The 25,325-nt window shown below is 43.2% G+C and overlaps 1 protein-coding gene across 4 annotated transcripts in view; it reads right to left on the bottom strand.

The window, feature by feature from the left end:
- TNRC6C (trinucleotide repeat containing adaptor 6C) overlaps nt 1–25,325 on the bottom strand; it is a 611,446-nt gene that overhangs the window by 259,212 nt on the left and 326,909 nt on the right. The gene's annotated exons all lie outside the window — the stretch shown is intronic.

Raw genomic sequence — 25,325 nt, 5'->3', positions numbered from 1 at the left:
TAGACGATATCTCTCCCAGTATGTATATTTGTGGAATACGGAGATATATTTAACGATCCCACTGTGGTTCAAGATATGTACTGTAAGATAGCTGCCAAGATATCACCACATAGGCTGTGTAAAGAATATCTTTTTCTTGTATGCAGACATAGATTCCAAGGCCAGAAGGGACCACTGTGATCACGGAGTCTGACCTTCTGTATCACAGGCCACGGAATGTCCCCAATATAATTCCTAGAGCAGATCAACGACTAGGTTCTGTAACCAGAGGCTAGTCTCTGTATCAAGGGAAGACTAGGCACTGCAAACTACCCACCAGTTGTCAAGTTGGGCACTCTTCTACCTAATGAGTTACTGTCTGCAACGCTGCCCCACAGTCACAGCATGGGGAGGGAATGAGGTCAATTGTTGCATAGTTGCAGCAACTCTGGTTGAGCCTGGTCCAGGATCTACAATCAAGTGGACAAGAAGCCAGGTGCAGGTGATGGACTCCTGAATTTACTTAGTGTGTTAAACTTTTTCACGCCATAAGAACATAGTTTTCAGCTCCCTGGCAGTGCTGATCATCTGTGGATGGTAAAGAGCAGCACTGTTGTCCAGAAGTGAGTTAGCTGCAATTGAAAAGTGGTATCAAAAGACCAGCTTTGGTGTCACACCCTGGTCCACAGGGAGGGATTCTTCCCCCTGAATATCAGCAGATCTTCAAGTCGGTGCTGTGTGTTGTTTCCTGTCTGAAAATGGGGCATCAGGTTTCAGCTGTCAAAGCTGTCCAGGCAAACTTAGCATTAATGGCATTTCGTCAAAGGCCTGGAAGAGTTATGTGCGCTAGCACATAAAAACTGAAGGTTGGTGTGTACTTCAAGCAGCCACTAATAATACAAGTGGCCAAATTCAGCTCTGTCTTGACAAACTGTGTGGCAACAGTGTCCCCAAGCTGCAAAGCAGTCCGAAAACACCAGGGCCAAAGCAGATAGATGAAGGCCTGAAGGATCTGCTCCTGAGGAGGTTCTTGATAGTTTTGGTATCAAGATGGTATGGGAAGAGATCTTCCTTTTCAGGTGTTCCAGGTGAGGCTGATGTGTCAGACTATTGTCAAGTTTTACTACCCAGTATGTGACAACTGGTTGGAATGGCAGTAGCCATCCTTGTACCTGGATTGAGATGGGTTGATTGGCAAGATTATTGTTTAGTTAGAAAGTAGTTGCCACGGTCTTGGTTTCACTAAGAATTAGTCTCCATTGCTGGAAGTAAGTGATCAAAGTATCCATGTCTTGGCTGGGATTCCCTTCAATCCTAGGGAAATCATTTCCAGTGTCAGGAATACAGATATCATCAGCATACACATACTTCTCAGCCTGCATCTCAGGAAGGTCATATGAGTTTATGTTGAACAAAAGGGGAACCAAAACAGGATCTTGTGGAAAGCCATGATGGAGGTATTTAAGGCAATGGATTTTCTCCCCAACTTGCAGGATGAAGCTTTCATTACTAATCATTTCTCAGACGAACCACATCATTGACCTATAGGGAATAAATTGCAGCAGCTGGGCTATCTATTATAAAGGATATATGGTCCACTCTTCCAGGCCCTTGCTCATGCAAGCAGTCCTTACTCATGTGAGGCATCCCATTGACTAACACTATGATATTCATGTGCTAAATTTTATTCATCATACACCTTTGGTCACTTCACCTGTACTCTGCCCATTAATTCATCTCTGCCAGGACTGCTTCTAACATTCCAAACCTCCCTGGAGCTTCAAACAGCTACCATTAAAAAAACAAAACTTGCCACAGAATCTTGCCACTGATCCCTTCTTGTCCCACAAATGACTCTAGGGTGGAGGAGTGGGGGATAAATACACAGGCTTTATACACTGTGTATATATTGTGTGTCACAGATAGACCATTGGAGACACCTAAATTTAAGACTGCCTAACACTTCTCACTACTATAGATTACTTAAATATAACTGACAATTTCTGAAGTTTCCCATGGTTGGTCTCCAACTCAGGTGAAATTTTTGTTTTGAAGTTTGAGCAAAAACAGTGCAGCCATGTTCAAGAAGGCAGTCGCTGAAAATTGGTAGCTTTCCAACGTTAAGCATTTCCAGCCATGTTTACTAAAAGTAGCTTGAGTGCCTCCATGGTTTGAAACAGCAACTTGAAATTTTACACACACATATGCAATATATACAGTATATGTAATCTCCTTCCCCACCCAAGTGTGTGTGTACATTTATAAAGGGAAGGGAAGGCAAGCTCTCATGGATGGACAAGGCACAACTATGAAATGAAATACCAGACCAGGCTTCTTTAAATATTGCCCTACATATCATCTCTCACTCACTACTGAGAGGATGATGTCCGCAGCCAATTGGCCACTGATGCCAGCCCCCAGCATCCACTTCTTAAATTTCTGTCTGTGTCCATCTGTTGTCTCTTGTCTTATACTTAGATTGTCATCTCTTTGTGGCATGGACTATCTTTTGGTTCTGGGTTTGTACAGTGCCTAGCACAATGGGGTCCTGGTCCATGATGAGGGTTTCTAGGAGCTACAATAATACAAATAATTACCAATCTCAGTAATAACTCATTGTTTATCTGTGCTATCTCCCCCAATAGGAGGACACCAGCTTACAATGGCACCACCCAAGATCTGCATGTGCATCCAGTGTTAAAATCGGAGCAGTGTGAGGCACTAACCTAAAGGCTTTCGTTTCATAGTATTTACCAACCTCTGACAGCCTACGAGAACCTGCACAAGGCAATGCAATTAAAACAATCACCAAACCGAAAGCACCAGGGAGAATGAGGAGGAGGAAGCTGCCTTCATACAAGGCACACTACTACTGCAACAGCTGCAGGCATCGGTGGTTTCTTTTCCTTTTTCCACCCCCGTCTTTGCTTGGCTATGGGCCAAAGCAGGTCACCTGCGCATTGTGCTTCCCACCAAATAAACAAACAAAGCTCTGAGTGGTATCTGTGGTAAACAACTTTTTCTGCAGCGCTATGAAAGCATGGATGGCAACGGGGGAGCAATCCTCTGCTGACTACTGTACAGCAAAGTAGGGCTCTCGGATACAAATTACCAAAGCTTTGCACAACTCCCCTGCATGTGCTGCTTTTGCACAAGATCTCTAAACTCATTTACCTTGTGACCTAATCAGATTCAAAGCTGAAGATGAAACCAGGGGAAGCTAACGAGAGCTGTGGCTGCTCAGAACACTTTTATGTAGTCATCTACATATGAATGCAGGTATCTAACTTTAGGCATACCAGTTTGTGAAGACTGGCCTGGGTGCCCCTGTCCCATCTAGCCTCTTCTCTTCTCCACTAAATGAAACAGGGTGAGAGCAAGGAGCACAAGAGGACAGTTGATGAGTATGTACAATTGGTGAGAGCAGCATCATTTTACCTAACCCAGGGTCCCGGCTAAATTCTGCAGCAAAATACTAAAGCACGTTAAAACCTGCCATTGTGCTGTGTTCTCACTGACCTCAGCACACTGGCATGGGTTGCAAACAAGAGAGTCTAGTTAATCCCGCGCTCTGCCTCAGACATTTACCCACTTCTCATCATCCCTTCACCAAACAGGTGTCTATTGTGTTAAAAAAAAGTGGGGGAGGGATAAGATTTACAGGATGAGATTTTCTAAAGTACCTAAGGGGTTTAGGAGCACACCTCCCATTGACTTGTGAGACTAAAATAGGGAAGAAAATATATCAGATCATAATCCTGAATTTACTTGTATGAGTACGGTAAGCAAAGTTTGATGTGTTTAGCTGCTCCTGGTAATTAGGGGAGCAGTATAGGAAGTGCAAACTATTGTTATTAGTAATATATTATTAGCATGGCTAACTGTACCAATTCCAAAGGGCAATGAGACATCTCAAATAATCATCCTCAATGCCTGCCCATTCTCCATTGCTAGGAGAACATCAATCAATGAGACACTGCAGTGTCTGTAATATTCCCAGTCCTGAAATCTGGTTGGCAGGTATCAAGAGACTCCTCTTAATAAGTTGGCCCCAAAAAGGCAAGTTCAATTTAAGTATTTGTATTTCAGTAGCACCTGGAGGCCCTAAACAAGATCAGATCCTCAGTGTGCAAGGCACTATAAACACACTCAGTAAGAGACAGTTCCTGGTTCCAAAGAGCTGAAAAACTAAATAGACAAGGTGATAAAGAAAACAGAGGACCAGGAAGGGAAGTGGTCTGTTCAAGGTCACTCTGTTGACACAGCAGGTCAGTGGTAAAGCCAGGATGAGAACCCATGTCTCTTGAATGCTACACCATTGCTCTGTTCACTGGACTACAAAGGCATGGGACAGTTAGTAAGATTATCACAAAGTAGTTCCTTAAGCAAGCATCTACTAATTCGAAGCAGGCTGGTATCCTGCCCTGTCTTTAAGCAGCATTAATTACCTCCAGAAACAACAGAACCAATACCTCTCTGCACTTTTCCCCCTTTTTTTCCCTTTTAACTAGTCATGAAGGACACGGGTCCAGCTTGCAAGTGAAAGCCCAAATATCCTCCAACATTCTAGGATCTCAGGGCCAGTAATTTCAACAGGCTGCCTGAAGAGTAAGGCGCTACTCAATGAGAGGAAGGTGGAAGAATCTGGCTATGCATGAACAAAGATGACGGCCGCTCAACCTGAGATGTTGCGTTTGTCCCTTCCAGGAAGGCTGAAAGGACAGGCTACCACTGATGGTAAAGCCAGCTGTCTCAGACAGTGAATGTTGAAATGGTGCTGTTGGTTGGGAGGTGGCTTTTTGATGGACTCTGGTTTAATTGTCTGAAACAGACCCAAAGGATTAGCAGTAGTCGAAGAATTCTTTTTAAAATCAGGATTAGCTGCTCAAGTAGAGGAATGCCCAATGCCTTTGAGACTAGGGTGGGGTGGGATCCAGGCCAGTGGCCTTGGGCTACTTCCCTCTTTGTACTTTGTTTCACTGGACTGCAGGCTGAATTTCCCTGAAATAATAGGTGAATTCACCAAAGGGCTATGGCTTAATAAACGAAATGCCAAGCCTGGGAAAGAAGTCTGCTGGCAGGCTATTAAGGAAGTGCAGGTTGTTTAGGCAGCCTGTTGATAAGACCATTTTATCAGAGTTGCAAATGGCAAAGCAAATGAAATGGCTCTATCTGGGGTTATATGGTGAGGCGAGTAAAAGCTGAGACACTGGGTTGTTGAGCTGCTTTGTGCTGACTGAGAGCTCTGTAGTGATAATAACTTAGCCCCCTTGGGACTCAAATAACCCTCTTTCATCATGCCCATGGCTGGGAAGCATCACAGGTTCCCTGCTCCTCTAGCTTCACTGAAAACCCTGAGCCCTACATGGAACTGATCTGATCCCCTTTCCTCCAAGCCCCACTACCCACAAACACAACCAACCAAAGAATGCCTGGCACAGAAGTTTGGAGTACGGAGGGGCATGATCACTCAGAGAATCCTGGGCCTTGTAGCCAGGAGAAACCAACTGAACGGCTACAGGGAACCCCAGCTCTGCTGGCTGTGGTCTATTGTAGATGAGGGGGATGTACACGGTACAGTGGCTGAGATGACATTAGCTGAGATTGTACACTGAGGCCACATAGCTGAGGTAACTTGTTTTTATATGGCTGAATTCAACTGATGCTCACAGATACTACACCATTTTCAAAGAGCCACAGAAACAAAATCCTTTTTTATTCCTTTTCTTCTGGATTTGTCCTGGTAATGCCTGCGCACACCTATATTCTACTCTTTCCTATCCTTTCCTTCCCTTATCTACAGCATCACGTGAGCCTTTAGCCCAGGCCCTGTCCAAAAAGAAAGAAAAGTATTTAGGCTTGGATTTATTTAATGTATTGAATTTCTGGGCCCGATACTCAGCTGGGGTAAATAAGCCTAGCTCTGAGTCAATGGAACCGTGCTGACTTACATCAGGATAGCCAAGGATTTGGCCCTCACTGGATAAGTACTCTTCCCATCCCCACCCCACAAAAACACAGAGAATTATTGCAAATAAAATTTTTTGCATAGCAGCTAATTAAAAAAAAGAAACAAAACCAAAGCACCCTCAGGAATCAATAATAATTGTTATTTATTCACAATGTAACAATTGTAGGAGTCAAGATTCAGATCAGTTTCAGAAATAAAACCACATTGTTCGATAATTATATTGTGTAACCTTAATGGTTGCCCGACAGACTATGAAGCAAAAGAGGGGACTGATCCCTGAAGTCTTTGTTCATGGCTTGACTGTGCCCATGGAGTCTTTTCTGCACAGAACAGAGAATCAGCAACCCTATGGGGCAGTACTCCCCTTTCTTCAGGGCACCTGCACTCTTGCTGTGTTCATGGTATCTTTGGTGTCTGTGGGTCAAACTTTTGCTTTCTTATGTCTCCATAGCAAAGAAAAACCCATGGCTGGGGCGCTGGAACAATTTTTACACTGAGGGTGCTGAGAGCCATTGAACCAAACTGTAAACCCTGTGTAGAATGGAAACCACTTCAAGTCAGAGTGGCAGCAGTGCCCCCAGCACTCCTAGTTCCAGCACCTATGCCCGTGCCTGGCCTGTGCCAGCTGACTTGGGCTCACGCTGCTGTTTCATTGCCGTGTAGACTTCTGGGCTTGGGCTGGAGCCCGGGTTCTAGGACTCTACACTCCTCCCCTGACTAAACTCTTCAAGGTGAACTCTGCAGAGTTTCTGACCAGTTCAAAGATATTCCTACATAGGGAAAATATCTCACCCATAGTTTTTACTAAGCCTATAATAAAGGGAAAACTGACTGATTTCAATAAGATAACAGCCAAGAATAGACTCCAGGAGTTGGCTCTATATGTATTAAACTTTCCCTATTGTAATTTTTTATTAGTAAATATAGCAGTATTTTAGTCTATTTTTAGTTGGAGGGATAAATAGATGATGACCATGAATCATCCAGGCAAAACAAACCCATCCACATCTAAATGTAGATCATGCACTTGTCACCATGGAAGGCTCCAAATTTCTTTTTTTTTTCTTTAAAGTCAAAGTCTCCATTATACAAACCAAATCACAGATCAACCAGCAGCTTTGTATTAAAAGATCATTTGGTGGCATTTTAATCTCGGATGGTAATGTGGATGTTTGTCATTTCTGATCTCCCCTTCCTGCAACCATCCACAGATGACAAGATCCGTGAAATTGCTACTGCCAAGGAGAGAAATGAAAATTAACCTAGTGCCCATTAGCTGCCTCAACACCACCCTTTCCAAGCCAGCCTTGACCACCTCTCTTCGTCAGCGAGAGAGAATGCCTTTTACATGCAGCATGCTTGCCATTCAGCCTGCGATGTCTTACATACCATGACCACATGTTAGTGAATAACAAACTCTGTCATGTTAAACAGATTGCTTTAAATCTAACACTTTCTTTCCGATTCTAATTTGCTTTACTTTTCATGCTACTTTCTCACATATAAAAGGGGAACTGGGAGGAAAAATAAAAAATAAAAAGACACAAGAACACCTGAACATCTTTTTCATGTACCTGCTGCTGCTACCACTCAGTGCTGAATTTGAATAGAAATGGATGGGAGGGAGATGGAGAAGGATGAATAACATTTCATGCCCTGTAGTCAAACATAATTTCAAGTAGGAAACGAGTGCTGACTAGTAAGATGGCTCATCTTGTTAGAAGGCTAATGCACACTTCAGAACCCTTTCTTTGAAGACTAGGGTCTAATTTCCAGTTTTCAATTATTAGTTTGGTAATAATTTTTCAGAAAAAGGGGTCTCTTTGTGAAAGGAAAGGGATGGTCAGAGGGGGAAAAAAAATCCCTAGTGCTAGTGGTTTGACCAGCCCAATTAAATTGGTATCAACTGAATGGCTGTGCAAAGAAACCTTGACATTCCACTTCTGCATTTCTTCTGAAAGACCATTGGTTAGATTTTCCATATGTTCCAAGTGACTTAGGAGCATACAGCATAATGAATTTCAATGGGACTTGTGCTCCTAAAACACTTAGGTACTTGTGAAAATCCCACCCAGATGTGTTTAACTTCATACACTGGTGTATGCTGTTTGCGTCTGTATAATTTGCTCTCTGTCCTACAGTTGAGATTTTCAAAATTGGTTGACTAAAGTTAGGCTCATAGGTCCATATTTGGATACTTAACTAGATGGCTTGATTTTCAAACATGTTGCACTCTCATCAGTTTCCACTGAAGTCGACAGAAGCTGCTGGGTGCTCAGCACTTTTACAAATTAAGTCACTTATTTAGGTATCAATAACCACCCTGCTGGCACGCAGGCGGCATGGAGGAGTAAGTAGTCTGACTAGAATGCAAAAAGGACAACAGTCAGACTAGGGGAAGGGAAAGGAGTAGACTGAGACAAGGAGTCTGATGATACTCTGATTGGAGTGGGGGGAGACTGAAAGCCAGGGATGTGAAGAGGAGTCTGGGACTGCCTGGGGAAGGAAACAGGGGCTGAGAGCCAGGGACTAGGGGAGGCTGGGGCTGGTTGGGTGGGAGACTGGGATGGCAGCTGTGGGGCGGGGAGACTGGGAGCCAGTTGACTGGGGGTAGGAACACGGAGTTTGGATGAGTTGGGGGGAGGGGAAGAGATTGGGACAAGCTGCACAAGGAGACTGGGACAAGGAACCAGTGTGTATGTGCTGGTGGGAAACGGGGCAGTGGGAGGAGAGACATATTGGCAAGAAGCTGGTGTTTGTGGGGACAATGGGGACTGGATGGGCAAAGAGTCTGGGACAAGGAGCCATGGAGGGGGTAGGAGGTAGACTGGAGAAAGACAGACTGGAGGAAGAACTGGGAGGTGGGAACTGGAGAGAGACTGGGATTTGGGAGTAGATTAAGACTCAGACAGCAGACCTGGAGAGGGAGACTAGTACTGGCTGGGTAAAGAGGCTGGGACTGCGATGAGAAGCCCAAGGAGTGGAGGCTGGGACTAGGTAGTCAAGGAGAATGGGACAGACACAAGAAGCCAGGGGTGGGGAAGAGAAAGGATGGGGACAGGTTGGAGAAAATAGGGCAGAAGGGATCAATTTGGGGAGAATGGGCAGAAGAATCCTGAGTCTCACAATTCCTCTGATGCCAGCAAATATCTATCAAGCCCACTAGCAAAGTGTGTGTCTCATCCCCCTCTAGCGATGGTCTATGTAGAGGAAGACAATCTACTCTTGCTAACAGGGCTATTAAGTGGCAGAGGTCTGTGCAGTGGATATAAAGGTTCCAACCCTGCTGACAGAGCGTGTGTACCAATATGCCTCTGCATGATGGAATTTATGTTTTTTCAGAACATTAGTAAGATTAATTTGGCCCCCTTGTTCATATGCATTCTTACACACTGATTCATCCCCAGAGCAAGTCTATGCAGTGCAATGAAAGAGGCAGGGGATCTGTGGGAACAATAGCATGTGATCATATAATTAAAGATGATCATAAGACATACACCACAAAAGGGCAGAATTAAGGTTGCACAAACAACCTGAATTTCGGCATGTCCTAACTTTTGAGTCTTTGACGTTACAATTGTAATGTTCTTTCAGCGTAGCTTTTTGGTGCATAACTTACACATAAAACATCTTGAAATTTCTCTTTTGCAAAAATAGTGCATTTTTTCTGCTTGCTTGCTTCATTATCAATACCTGACCTTGTCTACACTGTTTTTGCTGGAGGGCTCAATGGTCAACTAGAGGCATTATAACATCACAAGAGACCAAAACCATAGCCCAATTAGGAGGGGAAAGGATTTGTAGTCGGACTCCTTACGACCCTCTGAGGGTTTCTTGGTTTTGTTAACACCCATTTAAGTCAGGAGAGGAAAGATGTCTTTGTGAAAGTTTCAGATGTCTCTGTCTCTTCAATTGAGGACTAAGAAAACTTCCATTCCTGGGCCTCCAAATAGGTCTCTGGGTCTCCAAAAAAACCCCCTGTGAAACCTGGGAAGATAAGACTTGATATTCCAGATATTTTAAATGTAAAAACACAAGCAGAAATAAATCCACTTAGCCTCCTTTTCCTCAACTTTCAGACTTTCTTTATACACTTGATAGAAGGAAAAAACAGGTGAAACCCAAATACTGTATTGTTGTTTTACAGGTCACCTTTTAATTAAAGTTTCTTCCATATATTCCACGTATCCCAATGTGCTTTACAAAATGAGGAGTTAAGGTCCCATCCAACATCCACTGTAATCAATGGGCATCTTTCTACTGCTATCAATGGACACTGAAGCATACTCTCAAGTACCAGTAGAGCAGTGGCCATGTGCAGGTAAATTTGGCAGCCATTATGCATATGAGCTTCGACTTAGTGCAAACCTTGGACACGTCATTCAGGTTGGGAAGTTGGCCCGGACACAAGGGTTATCTTTTCTAAAATGTATGATGCTGAGTTCTGTAGCTCTACCTACACTTGAGAGGTGGGCAGAGGGGACTTTGATTTAATGTCTCATAGGAAGGATAGTACCTCTAATTGTAACATTCCAGATCCCTGACACCGCACTGCAGTGTCAGCAATGGATGTACAATGGGGGACATCATACAATCAGGTAGAAGTCTACAAAAGAAAGGTCTTTTGGAGCCAATAGCTTTTATCTGATCACACTCTATAGTTATTCACCCCTTCAGAATTAAAATGAGGTTAAGGATAGCAATTCTCATGAGGATGACGAAGGGGCGGTTTTGGTGGAAACTACTGTGAAATCTCCCTGAATGCTGTGAGTTATGGCAGACATTGAACAAGGTACACCCTGGGACCAGTCATTCACTTATAGCCTCTCCCAAATTTAATTCAGGATCTACCTTTGCTCTTATGCACATCCTCACCTTTCTTCAATCCCCAAATAGAATTTATACTTCTCCACTCTGGAAGCAGCCTGCAGTTCATTAAATATCTTAAAGGTGCTAATGATTTTTTTAAAATTGTCTAATGTTTTTCCAGCTCATTTCCTGCTGCTATCACCCCAAATCCGGTGGGCAGTAATGACACGTCTGAGGCAGAAAATGGGATTATGATGAACAGAGTGAACGCTGTTGAAATATGGGTTACATTAAACATTTGAAGACTCTCTCTCTCTCTCTTTTTTTTTTTTCCCCTGCAGGCTTCTGCATTTTATTCCCCTCACATTCAGGATACAGCTCTGTGGGCTCACCAAGAGGAAGGTAATACAGAGATAGCTCAAACACACACAGATAATAATAGCAATATCGAACTGTTAGCATAAAAAAAGGCAATCTTGGCTTGAGACTGGCTGAAAAAATCATGTGATGAGTCAATTTCTATTTACCCCATTACAGGTTACTAATTCAGGGTGAAATTAACTAGGTTTGAGTGAGACTTAAGTGGTACATAGTCCTTGTGCTGGCTCTCTGCACCGGGGGGGAACGTCGCCCACTGAGATCAGCTCCAATGCTAACAGGTCACACATGGAATTAAAGCAGTCGTGCGTGAAAAGCCTTCATAAAATGTTGCCAAAATGTTCACTATTTTTTTCTGGGTCATTACATTTTGATTTTCATGATTTTTATATGTGAAACGTCTGGGCTTGCTTTAAAACAGAACAGCTCAAATTTTTGCATGTTTAAAGATGGAAATCGACAATCAAAGGGAGAGTTTTACTGAGACATTGCTACACTACTAATAATTCATTATTTGTATCGTGATCGTGTCTTGAAGCCCCACTGAAGACTGCAGCCCCGCTATGCTAGGTGTCAAATATGTATGTAGTAAGTAATAGGGACTGTCCAGGTCTGTATGTCCCAGCTCTGCAGAGCTGAAAATTTTACTAGACAAAACACACAAAGTGTGGGAGAAAGGAAGAAATATGACCCCCACTTAAATGGGGAAACTGAGGCACAGTGTGATTCAGTGACTTGCCTAAGGTCACACACAGGAAGACTACAGCACAGCTGGGTGTTGAACCAAAATCTTCTGTGTCTCAGTCCAGTGTCTCAACCAAAAGACCTCTCTACTGGAAGGAGTGACATAGCCCAGTCCTAGAAGGGGAACTGGTTTAGCACCTCCCTCTTAATGAAATAAACAATTCCCCTGTGGAGGAGAGGCAGCCTACACTTTTTCTCCCAGTACTGACAGACGCAGCAAGCAGGCTCACATCTCACTGTGGGTCCTGCCACATCTCACAAGTGAAGGAGTCCTTATTTCTACCCCAATCCGACAACGGGATCTACTCGCAGAGTCCCAGCAAAGGGACAGGCAGAAGCAGAGCTAACTGTAAAATCAGGATATTGGTACCATTTTCTCCTCAGACTCCAGTCTACATTGGCTCACTTTCCTTCTTTCTGTGTCTCAGTCTCTTCTTCATTGTGCACCTTCGACTCTTATTATTAAGCACAAGTTGATAATTTTACTGCTAATCTACTCTCCACTAATGTGTCAGAGACTGTGTGTAAAAGTGTTGGTAAGGCTGCAAAAGTGGCTTTTATGCTACCACAATTGTAGACTGACTATGTCAGGGGTAGGCAACCTATGGCATGCGTGCCAAAGGCGGCACACGAGCTGATTTTCAGTGGCACTCACACTGCCCAGGTCCTGGCCACCGGTCCGGGGGCTCTGCATTTTAATTTAATTTTAAATGAAGCTTCTTAAATATTTTAAAAACCTTATTTACTTTACATACAACAATAGTTTAGTTATATATTATAGACTTATAGAAAGAGACCTTCTAAAAATATTAAAATGTATTACTAGCATGCGAAACCTTAAATCGGAGTGAATAAATGAAGACTCGGCACACCGCTTCTGAAAGGTTGCCGACCCCTGGACTATGTGCTCCAGCCATCTGAAGGCTGCTTTAAATTACATCAATTGCACCAACGTGTTAAACTGGCAGCCTACGATTATCGGGGCATAAGAAAACCTCAGCCACATCCCTTTCTTGCATCTACCCCCTATATGCGCAGCCAGTGACTCAGGAACTGCTATGCTGTCTCTACACTACTAGGCAATCCCTGTACACTGTGGTAATTCTTTTGTGGCTAGTTATAGTACAGTGGGGAAAAGTGGTTGCACCACAATGGAGAATCTAGGCCATGGAGTGAATTTCCTTTTTCCAGTTTCCTCTTTCTGTGTATTTTTCTAGGGCGGGTGGAAATCTCTTTATTTAAAAAGAATATATATCTTTTTTTAAAGAAATTAAATTTCAAATTGTGCAACTTTTGCTCAAAATTAGGGACAGTTTGGAAGACAAGATTTAGAGTGAAAACAGGGAATATTTATCATTTAGTGTTTTCTGCATTTTTGTGCATGAATATTTTGCAGCACCATTCAAAGAAGCACCTACCCACGGTCCACAATAGATTCAATGAGATTAATAACATTTTTTTGTTTTTGAATCTCTGCATTCCCCTACAGAATGCTAGTTTAAATGGGGTGAAGAGAGAAAACAGCTGGCAGTTCAGAAGAAAAAAAATGTTCTGAATATGCTAAGCATGTGATTATCAAAGGTTCATAGCTGAGTCAAATCAAAACCAATATCTTCCAGGACAATGAAAGGCACTTCTCAATGAGGACTGTTCCCAGGCCAAATTTCATTTTGCAAACACCTTTCAAAAACAAAAAGGTTGTAAGAATTTTTGAATAATAAATATTTATTTCACTGCCTTGATGTTCAAACTGGCTGAACTGATTTTGCTACTTTTCTCCGAATATTTCACCTTTATACAAGAGACCAAGCCTGGAAAATTCCAGCCCAAGAAGTGAAAGTACTAGAAAGTTATTGGAGATATCCTATCTCCTAGAACTGGAAGGGACCTTGAAAGGTCATCGAGTCCAGCCCCCTGCCTTCACTAGCAGGACCAAGTACTGATTTTTGCCCCAGATCCCCAAGTGGCCCCCTCAAGGATTGAACTCACAACCCTGGGTTTAGCAGGCCAATGCTCAAACCACTGAGCTATCCCTCCCCCCCCACATTTTTTTATATTTATGCACAAATATAAACAGGTGGTTAGAATGGAAATCCTGCTCCCCACATCCCAGTCACTTTGCTTGTCTCATCCATCTTTTATGTCTTGTCTTTTAGATTGTAAGCTCTTTGAGGCAGGGACTATACTCAAATATCATATGTTTGTACATCACCTAGCGCAATAAGGTCCTGACCTGGTTGCCCTCTAGGTGCTACCACAAGACAAAAATTAAATGATACTAATACCTATCTTAATTATAGCAGCTGCTGCCACCCTGGTTATAATCCATATCCTGACTTCTTATTTCTGTGACAAATCAGGATTTCAAGACCAAAAGAGGTAAAATAGGTATGTCTTGGATCCATAAATCTTGCACTTCACTGCAAAAGAACTCAACTCAATAGCTGCTTAATAATTTGCAGATACACAGCTCTTTGTATCTAAAGATCTCAAAGCAACCTTAACTCATGCCTGGGAGATACCTGAGTTTTATTAATCTGGTTAACAGATGGGGAAACTGAGGCATGGAGCACTTAAATGTTTTGCTCAAGATTACACAATGAGTCTATGACAGAGCTATCAACAGAACCGAAGAGCCATGATTGCTGTTAGTCAGCCAGTCTACTGCTTTCACTACCACCAGCTAGACAGCACCGCATTCTCTACATGCCAAGGAAAGCTTTTGGAAAATGCCATCCAGACTTGTGTGTGTTTTCTGGCTGTGTAAACATGAAACCAGAATTCATTGCTTGTTCTGCTAGCTGCCCTTTGTTTTTTAGCATACTAATTGCACTGTGTGAGTGTATAGGTGAGTGCTGTATAAAGCAAACCCCACAGGGAGAGAGAAGGGGCAGTGTGAGGAACTGATGAGTTGCAGAAAGCCCAGGGCAGTTAAAGTGGGAAGGGATTTTCAAATTCCTGGAAGGGGATCAATATAGCTCAGTGAGATTAATTCTATGTTTTAACATTTCTGAAACTGGGGTCGTTCACTGACTCAGACTCCACCAGCATGTGGGAATAGATCTCTCTATTCTCTGGATCAAATTCTGCTATTCTTATTGACACTAAAGAGTACTTAGTACTAAGTATTAGTGCCCTTTGTACTAGACTTAATACCATAGTTAGGTACTGCTGAACCTAAGACTGGTAGAATCAAAACCATAGTATTTAAGTTTAGCCTCACCAAAGTTACTGAATCCTCCCTTTTTTTGGCTATGATAATAATTATGGTAGCACCTCAAAGCCCTTATTATATTAGGCACTTTACAAACAGATAGTAAAAGACAGTCCCTGATTTGAAAAGCTTACAATCCAAACAGACTAGGCAGACAAAGGGGTGGGCACGGGAAATGAGGATCTGAGAGGTGAAGTAATTTGCCCAAGGTCACAGAGCAGATCAGCAGTATAGCCAAGAATAGAAGCCAGTCTCCTGAATCCCAGTCTATGCCCTATCCAACAGACCACACTGCTTTCCGATCTATTCCTGACTAAGGGCCCGGTCCGGCAAACACTTATTCTGAGTATTGTGTTGTAGTCTCATCCACTTCAATAGAAACACTTGCAGTTGTAAGCACTACATTCTGCAATAAATGTTTGCAGGATGGGGCCCGAGCATTATTACTCTTCTGCCAGATCCTCTGAGTAGCAATGCATGTAGTGAGGAACCTGATTTGAGTTCATTCCCATTCACATGATGCCTCTTGCTCAAAATGCTGAACAATAATAGACGTAAAAGGAGTAATGATTGATAGATAAATAAATAAAGACAAACTATGAAGCTCCCAAGTACTTCACAATTGCTGCAGCCTACGCTTTCCAGCCCAGTGGGAACACTGCAGGTGTTTTTGAGCACCTGCTCCGAAGCCCATGCCAGCAATGTTAATCTGCACCCAGATCAATTAACTGGAATGCCAGATCTGACCTTCGCAGCTCTGGGGAAGTTTGGATCCGGATTTGATTCCAAGTGTGAGTGTCACTGCCTGTGCCCCTCTCCAAATAGGAGTGTTTATAAGAAGTCTCCCTGGAATGAGCAACGACTTTAGGATGGAAGGGTGAGAGGTGGCCTTTTTCAGACCTAACACCAGCTGGGAATTTCTGAGTTGTCCAGAATTTAAAAGAAATTGCAGTTGCAAACTTACCAACAGATTCTCACCTCCAAAGCACACTGCCAGAGAAAAGAGTGAGCCTAAGTTAACTAAATAACCCATGTTCTTTACACACACACACACACACACACACACACACACACACACACACACACACACACACACACACAGAAACATGTATTTTCAGTCTAAAATGCCTTACTCTAGGCTAAAGAAACAAGACAAGTAAAATAAAAGTGCAGTCTCTATGAGAGAGTGTCAATGCGTGTATCTCTTCTGCGTATGCGAATCGGAGAATAAAATGGCTGCTGTCTATGCAGGCAAGCAGGATTCTTAGAAATGTCAAGGTGCAATAGACAGAAAACAGGCCCAAGTTCATTACAAACTGTATTCTTTGAATTATGCCAGCCAACACATTGATGTATAGCAACAAATGAAACCAAGGTAGAGGTGCATGGCTTGTGCTCCATAAGAAAGAGAGCGCAACCAAATGCCACTGCAGAGTGAAGTATGAAAGTCGTGAAATAAGGAATGTTATCTGGAAGCTCCTGAGTGACTACTGTGACTGGCAGTGACTGGGATGCCAAGATTTAAAACTACCCCGCACAGCTGTTCAAAGCCAACCCACACGAGCCCTCCCAAGTCCTCACCAACCTGAAACCTCTGACCTGTTTTTTCAAGGTTCATCAGCCCTTCAAGCCAGCCTCAGCTACTTGGTGCAGATTTATGGATTTACATTGAAATCATACGAAAGCTGGAGTTTGGCATGGTCCTGATGTTAAAGAAGGCGAAACCATGGCAGCTTTGCCTGAATTTTACCTTTGAAATTGTTTAAACCTGAAACTCAACATGGAACTCAAAGTGTGGGGCCTAACCCTGAGCTGACAGACATGTAATGAACCCCTGCAAAGTGAAACTGCTGGACTCCTAACAGCTCTACTGGGTGTGTCCCTTAAGAGGTATCAACCAAATGCACCACTAAGAGAATTGGAAAGATGCCTATGATTTTCTCTCTTTTGGGATGCCTATAACACAGAGCATTCATGGCTCCTCCCAGCTTCGCTTCCGGGGAGTGTTATGTGGTCATTCACGCCTAGATTTACCAAAATACAAATTATGATTTCACTTTACACATATGCTCAGGGTTGCAAGCTATGGAGAACTAAACCAAAACTGAAAAGCAGCACAGAGCCTCTCAGAGCCACAGTCCTGTTTTGAAATCTTTTTACTTTAAATTGCCTCCAGACAATAAAAAGGATGCCGTGCATTTTGAAACATAACAACCTTGCTTTTAGTTCTTTTTTCAATCCTAAATGGAAAATTATATTCATTCATTAATCTTCATGCTTAAGAGCTCAGTGAAGGAAATATGCTTCCCAAACACAAACTCGGTTTAGAGTACTTCAGGATTGCATGGTAAAGCACACCAAAGTCAGATGTCAAAATATTAAAGTTACGTGAGAATCCAAGAAAATACCATTACAGTTATTATTTATTTATCATTTGCAGTAAATGCCTAGCGGCCACAGTCATGCCTTAGGCCCCCGTTGTGCTAGGTACTATACACATATGCAATTAAAGATGCGCTCTGCCCCAAAGATCTTACAATCTCAACATACGATGACAGACAACAGTTGGATACCACAAATGGGGGGAAGGATGAGGTCATCTGCCATGTTGATAGTTAGTGTACTAAGCAGCGATCACAGCATGCCAGCTGCCTAGCTGTTGTCTTGCCATTTTTCCAGTCTTCAATACACATGTAGCATGTGGAAGTATATCTGTCAATCCTGGATATTCACATTATTTTCATTATTATAATGGCTCACCTTAAACTTTAAGATGAAGGGTTTAAACCATGCTCTAATGACTACAGATTAGGAGGTTTTCTCCTTCCTCTGAAGAATCAGGAGCTGTCCACTGTTTAGCCTCAGTACAGGAAAATGTACTAGGTGAACTTTGGGTCTGGTCCAGTCTGGCATTTTTTATGTTCCTAGTATTTCCTTACTGACACTTTTTACAAAGGGCATTTCTCTCCACAATAAATATTTCAATACTCTAAGCAACAGCCTTGTCCTATATATTTTCTTTTCAACCAGCAGGAACACCTTCCTTTGGTGCTGTTCAGCACGATAGCTTGTGAACTATCATGCAAAGCTAATGTCCCTGTGCATACATGCACAGCACAGCTTTCCTTAAATGCATTTCAGGGCGTGAGTCAGGTAATTCAAGAGATAACATAGTTGCAAACACGCATACTTCTTCTGTATACTTTTCATATGGATGACGTTCCTGGATTTTGTCTGGCATACACAATACTCTAAAAGTAATTACACATGGGCTTCTAGGACTGCAGAAAAAATGTATAAACATATTACATTATTTGAGTGATTAAAAACTGCCATATGCATATACACAAGGATGCAGAGTTAATTTTGGCATTTCCTGAACTCCAAGCGCAACCTTAACTTCAACATTTACCGTCTTTTGCAACTAGTTAAGAATGACATTGTGGAGAAAACGTTCAGGTGAAGAAAGGTGGGTTCCTTACAATGACTAGTGGGCTATTATTAACGTTGACTTTGGCTGAGTGAATATAGCAGATGTCTTGCTCTTCAATCAGTTGCATCATATTGGGGATAGTTGGTCAATTCTTAGCATTACTACTTTAAATTTTTGTCTGACCAGAATGGAATTAGTCAGTGATCAAAAAAGTGAGGCCTTGATAAACACCCGCTACCGCCAGATATAGTGCAGGTTTTTCACAAACAAGATCTGCCAAAATACTTCACTAACTCTCCTGCTAGTCCAATCCTGGGCATCAGCAGTTTCACAATCCTGGCCTACATCACTCCTGCTATTACCATGCTAAGACCTCACATAACAATGCGGTGCCAATGCACTTTGGAACTAAGGGTACATCTACACTGCAGCTGGGACTGTGGTTCCCGGCTGGGTAGACAGATGTGCTAGCTCTGCTCAAGCTAGCATGCTAAAAATAGCAGTGTAGCTGGGGGGAGGGGAGCACAGGCGGCTGCGTGGGATTATCTTCTGCCTGGACCTCCAGGTACATACTTAGGCAGCTAGCCTGAGCCTATACCCTAGGGTTACCATGTTTTAATAGTCCAAAAAGAGGACACTCCATGGGGCCCCGCCCCAACTCCGCCCCTTCCCTGCCCCCAGCCGCGCCCTTTCCCCACCCCAACACTGCCCTTTCCCCAAAGTCCCTGCCCCAACTCCGCCCCCTCCCCTGAACGCTCCGCCCCCTGCTCCTCCCCCTCCCCTGCTTCCCGCAAATCAAATGTTCTCGGGAAGCTTGAAACAGGCAGGCAGCAGGTAAGCTGGGGCTGGGGCGGTGGGCGCAAGGAGGTGCGGCCCAGTCCAGCCCCCCCGGCCGAGTGGTTCCCTCCGCCGGCTGGCCCCGGCCAAGAGGCTCTGGTCCCGGCATCTCCGGCCCGGTTCTGGCCATGGGGCGCCGGCCCTGGTTCTGGCCGAGCGCGCCGGCCCCGGCCCTGGCTGAGCGGCGCCGGCCGGCCGGCGGCTGAGCATCCCCAACCCCGGTCCCAGCGGCTCCAGCCCGGCTTGGCTTGGGCCCCGGTTCCGGTTGAGCAGCTCCGGCCTGGCCCCGGCCCTGGCCAAGCACCGCCGGCCCCTACAGCTCCAGCCCAGACCCAAGCCCCACGACCCCTCCCTATTTTCCCGGACATGTCTGGCTTTTTGGTATTTCCTCCGGGACGGGGATTTGAGGACCGAAAAGCCAGACATGACTGGGAAAATCCGGACGTATGGTAACCCTACTATACCCATGATAGGAAGGACGCTCCCAGCTGCAGTAAAGATATACCCTTGGATCTGGTAGTGGGCTCTCACACAGTTCTGCTAACCATGCCTGCCAAATCATTGTCTACTTTTATCACAGTGGCAGCAACTGGTTGGACATTTTGCTATTTTTACAGCAGTGGGGAGGCAATGGTTCACTGATGCTATCTATAGTGCTATCATTCCTGCTAAGGAAGCCTTCTTGCTAGCATACACTGGCAATATAATATCAGCATATCCCTGCTAAAAATCAGAAGTGATTGTCAGACATAACGCTCACCTACTTGACACCATTGTGTACATGTTCTCCCAACGTCACAATAAGAACTGATTTAAATCTATTGTGTGCCTGGGGGTAAAATCATCCCCTGAGAACACTTTCAGGACCTCGTTGTGCTAGGTGCTGTACAAACACATACCAAGAGACAGCTCTGGCCCTAAAGAGCTTACACTCTAAATACAAGACGAAGGGTGGGAGGGGAGACAGAGAGCTGAAGTGGCTCTTCTGAGGGCACACAGCTGGTCAGTGGCAGAGCCAGGAATAGAAGTGAGGTCTCCTGAGCCCCAACCCAGGCAAAACCATGATGCCTCTCCATTAAATTTAAAAATTCGCATGCTGGGCCCCAATCCTGTAATCAGAACCACATAGGTAGACCCACGGGCTCCATGCTGGTACAGGGATCCATTCTGTCAGCACGAGTCGTCCCACTGAATTCAGTGAGACTGCTCATGTGAGAACGGTTAACCACGTCCACAAGTGTTTGCCGGATGAGGACCCTGGCTGGTAATTAGTTGCTTAATTATAAGAAAAACAAACTAAAAAAACATTCTTCCCCTCCCTGCGGAGAAACAATCCCCTCAGTCCTCCTTCCCCTCCACCGCGAAGCGTACTTGGATTATACTTTTTTAAAAAGCACTTTCGCTTAGATGTGGGAGGAGAATTCCTTGAGCTCTCATGCGTTCAGTGCTATATTGTATTGTTGCTGCTTTCAACACATTTCGCTCAGTTAAATAGTAACTGATGACATTTACACACACAAATATTTAGGTGATCTCATCATGGATTTTTAGATCTATAAAGACAAGCATACAGCAAGGCCTCTTACTCACAGACAACAACCAACCAGCCTATCTCTGTGTAAGGTATCAGAGTAACGCGGGCCAGCAAAACTGCAACCAGCCTATCAGAGGTTCAGCGGGTTTCAATGGCCTTGGGCAACTCTGTGTGCAACGGTCTTTAGAGTGACAAGGAATTTATTAAACTATCCCACAGCCCAACAGGCTTCTCGCTCTTCCTCCTCCCCATCGCCCTCAACCTCTTTCCTTCTGAAAAATGGGTTCTGCCAATCTTGTGCTTTTTAAATTTATTTATTTATTTTCTCTCCTTTTTTTTTATCATTGGCCACTAGAGTGTGACTACTCAAGCATCTGTTTGAGGAAAACCCATTAAAGTGCCATCTTAAAAAAAACACAACAGCAAGCTGTATAGCCCATTACTGACTGGTTCAGCCTTATTACACTGCTTGATATGACTGGCTTTGCATACATATGACACGCACTAAATTGTTCCTTTATTTATTTATTTACCTGGATAGCCTAGTTTAGGCTTTGTATGGTACCCTGTAATAAATTGCATGTTTCAGACAATAGCTTGTTGCCTCTAGCAGCCTGCCCCTTTCATAATCCAGCACTGCTAAAAGCATCTGCTTTGCTTGCCACTTCCTATCAATGAATTGGATCGTTATAGTGACGCCAGCTAGTGCGGTTAGAGTTAAGGTGCTGTCAGTTTCCATTCGAGAGAATAATGCTCCCTCTGCTCCTCAAACTCCTACATTTGCCACCCTTTATAGTGCAGCTGTAAAAATATGCACGAGACTGAGACACTTTCTCTCTTCCTCTCAACAGACTGTGTGCAAATACATAATGTATATGTACATTGAAATACATACATATACACTGATATAATATATGTGCAATATATTTATATAAATAGTATTTGTGTGTATGTATGAATATATTTAACTGTGATGTATTACTTATGTACGAATAAATTTGTTAGTATGCAAGGTGCCACAAGTACTCCTGGTTCTTTTTATGTACATGTGTGTGCATGCATGTATCTATGTATACAAACCTATAGAGGGAGAAACATTTTAAATTAGGCTTGGAAGGATTAGATTTTTATGAGTAAATGTCCATTTCACTGTACATACACATACTTCAACTAAAAATATTTCCATTGATAATAATAGAAATGCACAGATAAGCAAAATAAGAAAAATGCTGCTTGAGAACTTATTAGAGTTTGCTTTAAGGATATTTGTTTTGTATATTTTGACATGTCATGTTGAGAATTTGTCTTGTAAAGGTTATAAAGCTTTAACTTTTCAAATCTCAACCTCTACTGTCATTTAACAATTATTATCTGACACCCCTCCCCATAACTTTCCATAAATGTGAAAATCTAAATAGATAAAAATGTAAAAAATGCTTAAAAATAAACATTCGTCAAAATTATAAAAACAATAAAAATCAGTCTGCCAAGCCTAAAAATAATCAAGATAGTGTTCTGGTGTAGATATAAAAAACAGCAGAAGATTTTTGGCTATAGGTGCTTTGTTCACGCTGCGTTAAAATTTTTTTTTGCTCTCCTATAACTAAAAATGTGGACTTCCATTCTTAAAGTGAGAACTTTCAGGGTTTAATCTACAATGTGAATAAGATTCTTTGTGCGAACAGGTGTGTGTATGTGAGAGAGGCACTGACATATACATCTACACATGTACATGTAATGGCCAAGTTTCTGAAGTTTTCATGTTGGGTCTCAATCAGTGAATAGGAAATTTATATTTTGTAACTTTTTCCATATTTGTCTAATTCTGAACTTCACAATCCAGAGTGATAGGATCTAATCAAACATTATAGACCAGATCCTCAGGTGAAGTAAACTGGCATAGTTATGCCACTGACTTTGCTGGACATACACCAATTTACAGCAGTTGGATCTGGCCCTAAAAGGCTCTTTCGGCAGGTAGCATTTGGCAGTCAGTCATGTGCACACAAATACCATTTAAACAACATCAGGACAGACAGTGAGACACATTTTAGAATTGTGGTGCACCCTACTTGTGTCCTGCATTAAATTACTGTCATTATAATTAACTATTACTGTTATTTATTATCCCTTATGACCCAAAGTGTGAAAGGTGCAGCAAAGAACCACATGGACCCTGCCCTAATGAGACAAATATCTAACAATCAAAGTATAGGATTTTGGGAGGAAAAAAAGCCTAAATACATACACCCCTTTGCACTCTAAACTTGAAATAGCTGTGAAGGGACCATGCAGGGCTGTGTTTTAACTCTTACAACTTCTCCCAAGAGAGATTTTCCCTTCATTCTTTGTGGGGGTTTTGAATATTGCTATAACCTCCCTCCAACACTGAAATATCTGAAGTCCCCGAATTCCTATGCATACTGCACGTGCTGCATTACATCTTCCTGTGACAAGCTCAGCATGATGAGATGAGGTTGCAGAGTCTCCACTTCTCCCTGCATTCCCTTGCTCGTGTGAGGAGCGAGACTCTCAGTGCGTCCTTGACACTGTTTTTTGCAGCTCTATTTGCCGCATGCTAATGCCCCTTCAATCCACAACCCACCCACCCACTCTCTTCCCTTCTTCTCCTTTCTGTGCAGCTACTGCAGCAATGTTTGGCAACAGCCAACGTGAATGAGCCGCCAGAGATGAAGCATTTCTCTCCCCCTACCACCAGACTGACCCCTCTCGGTCCTCATCTCTCTCATACACAGTGTAACAGCGTCTTGGAATGGCTCAGAGCACAACCATAGTAGTGAGAAGAGGACTGGGGGTGTGGAAGGGACTTTTCCTGTTCTCATTCACAACCCTTCAAAATGTAACAAAAACATTATTTATTTTCTTTTTCAGGCAAGATTATTAGAGAAAGGATGGGCTGCAAAATCCAGATCCAGAGTTCAAAACAATACCTGGGATGTCCTATTGCAGAGACAGGTGTCAGCAAACAATTTTGATACAGTTTCAGGCTTGGATCCAATCTTCTCCTGCACTTCACAATAATTCATTGGATTGAGATCTGGGTTTTAATCCACCACCCATCTTGCACAAGAGTTCAGGGAGGTTCCTTAGGGAGTGGGGAAGCACTGCTTCACATCCAAATCTAAAGAACATGCAGCAGTTGTGACATTGACAGGCCAGATGCCAGCTCTTGCCAAGGCTGCTGGCATTAGCTAAGAACTGACAAACTCATAGCTGGAGACCAGTCAAGTTCACTTATGTGTTAGTGCTACTCAAAATAGGTATTAGTCTTATAAGAATGTTGTGACGGGTTGGATCACAGAAACCCCCTTGGGAGCTGCCACCAGATGTGCAAAGACTACCCCTGCTTCTGTTGTCCCTGCCAGCTCAGGACTCCAGCACCCTGTCTTGCTGAGCCAGACACTCCCATCTGGCTCCAGACACAGATCCAGGGTCAGAATCTCCTGTCCCAAAGCTGCAAGTTTACCTGAAAACAGCTCGCAGTAGTGTGCTTGTCTTTAGCACTCAGATGCCCAACTCCCAATGGGGTCTAAACCCAGATAAATCCGTTTTACCCTGCATAAAGTTTATGCAGGGCAAACTCATAAATTGTTTGCCCTCTATAACACTGATAGAGAGATATGCACAGTTGTTTGCTCCCCCAGGTATTAATACATACTCTGAGTGAATTACTAAATAGAAAGCGATTTTATTAAATACAGACAGTAGGATTTAAGTGGTTCAAAGTAGTAACAGACAGAACAAAGCAAGTCACCAAGCAAAATAAAATAAAATGCGCAGATCTATGCCTAATCAAACTAAATACAGATAATCTCACCCTCAGAGATGTTTCAGTAAGTTTTTCTCAGACTGGACACCTTCCAGGCCTGGGCACAATTCTTTCCCCTGGTACAGCTCTTGTTCCAGCTCAGGTGGTAGCTAGGGGATTCTTCATGATGGCTTCTCCCCTCTCTCTTCTCTTCCCCCCTTTATATATCTTTTGCATAAGGCGGGAACTCTTTGTCTCTCTGGGTTTCCACCCCCCCTCACTGGAAAAGCACCAGGTTAAAGATGGATTCCAGTTTAGGTGACATGATCACATGTCACTGCAAGACTTCATTACTCACTTGCCAGCACACACATATACAGGAAGACTCACAGGTAAATACAGCCATCTGCAGACAATGGGAGTCATCAAGATTCCAAACCATCATTAATGGTCCACACTTTACACAATTACAATAGGCCCTCAGAGTTACATTTTATATTTCTAGTTTTAGATACAAGAGTGGTACATTTATACAAATCAGATGATCATACTCAGTAGATTATAAGCTTTGTAATGATACCTTACAAGAGACCTTTTGCATGAGGCATACCCCAGTTACTTACATTCACTTATTACCGTATCTTCTCTAAAACTATC

Source organism: Trachemys scripta, chromosome 14, assembly GCF_013100865.1.
Source record: "Trachemys scripta elegans isolate TJP31775 chromosome 14, CAS_Tse_1.0, whole genome shotgun sequence".
NCBI classification, from domain to species: domain Eukaryota; kingdom Metazoa; phylum Chordata; order Testudines; family Emydidae; genus Trachemys; species Trachemys scripta.
The sequence above is the reverse complement of the archived record's forward strand: the minus strand, read 5'-3'. Positions and strand labels throughout refer to the sequence as shown.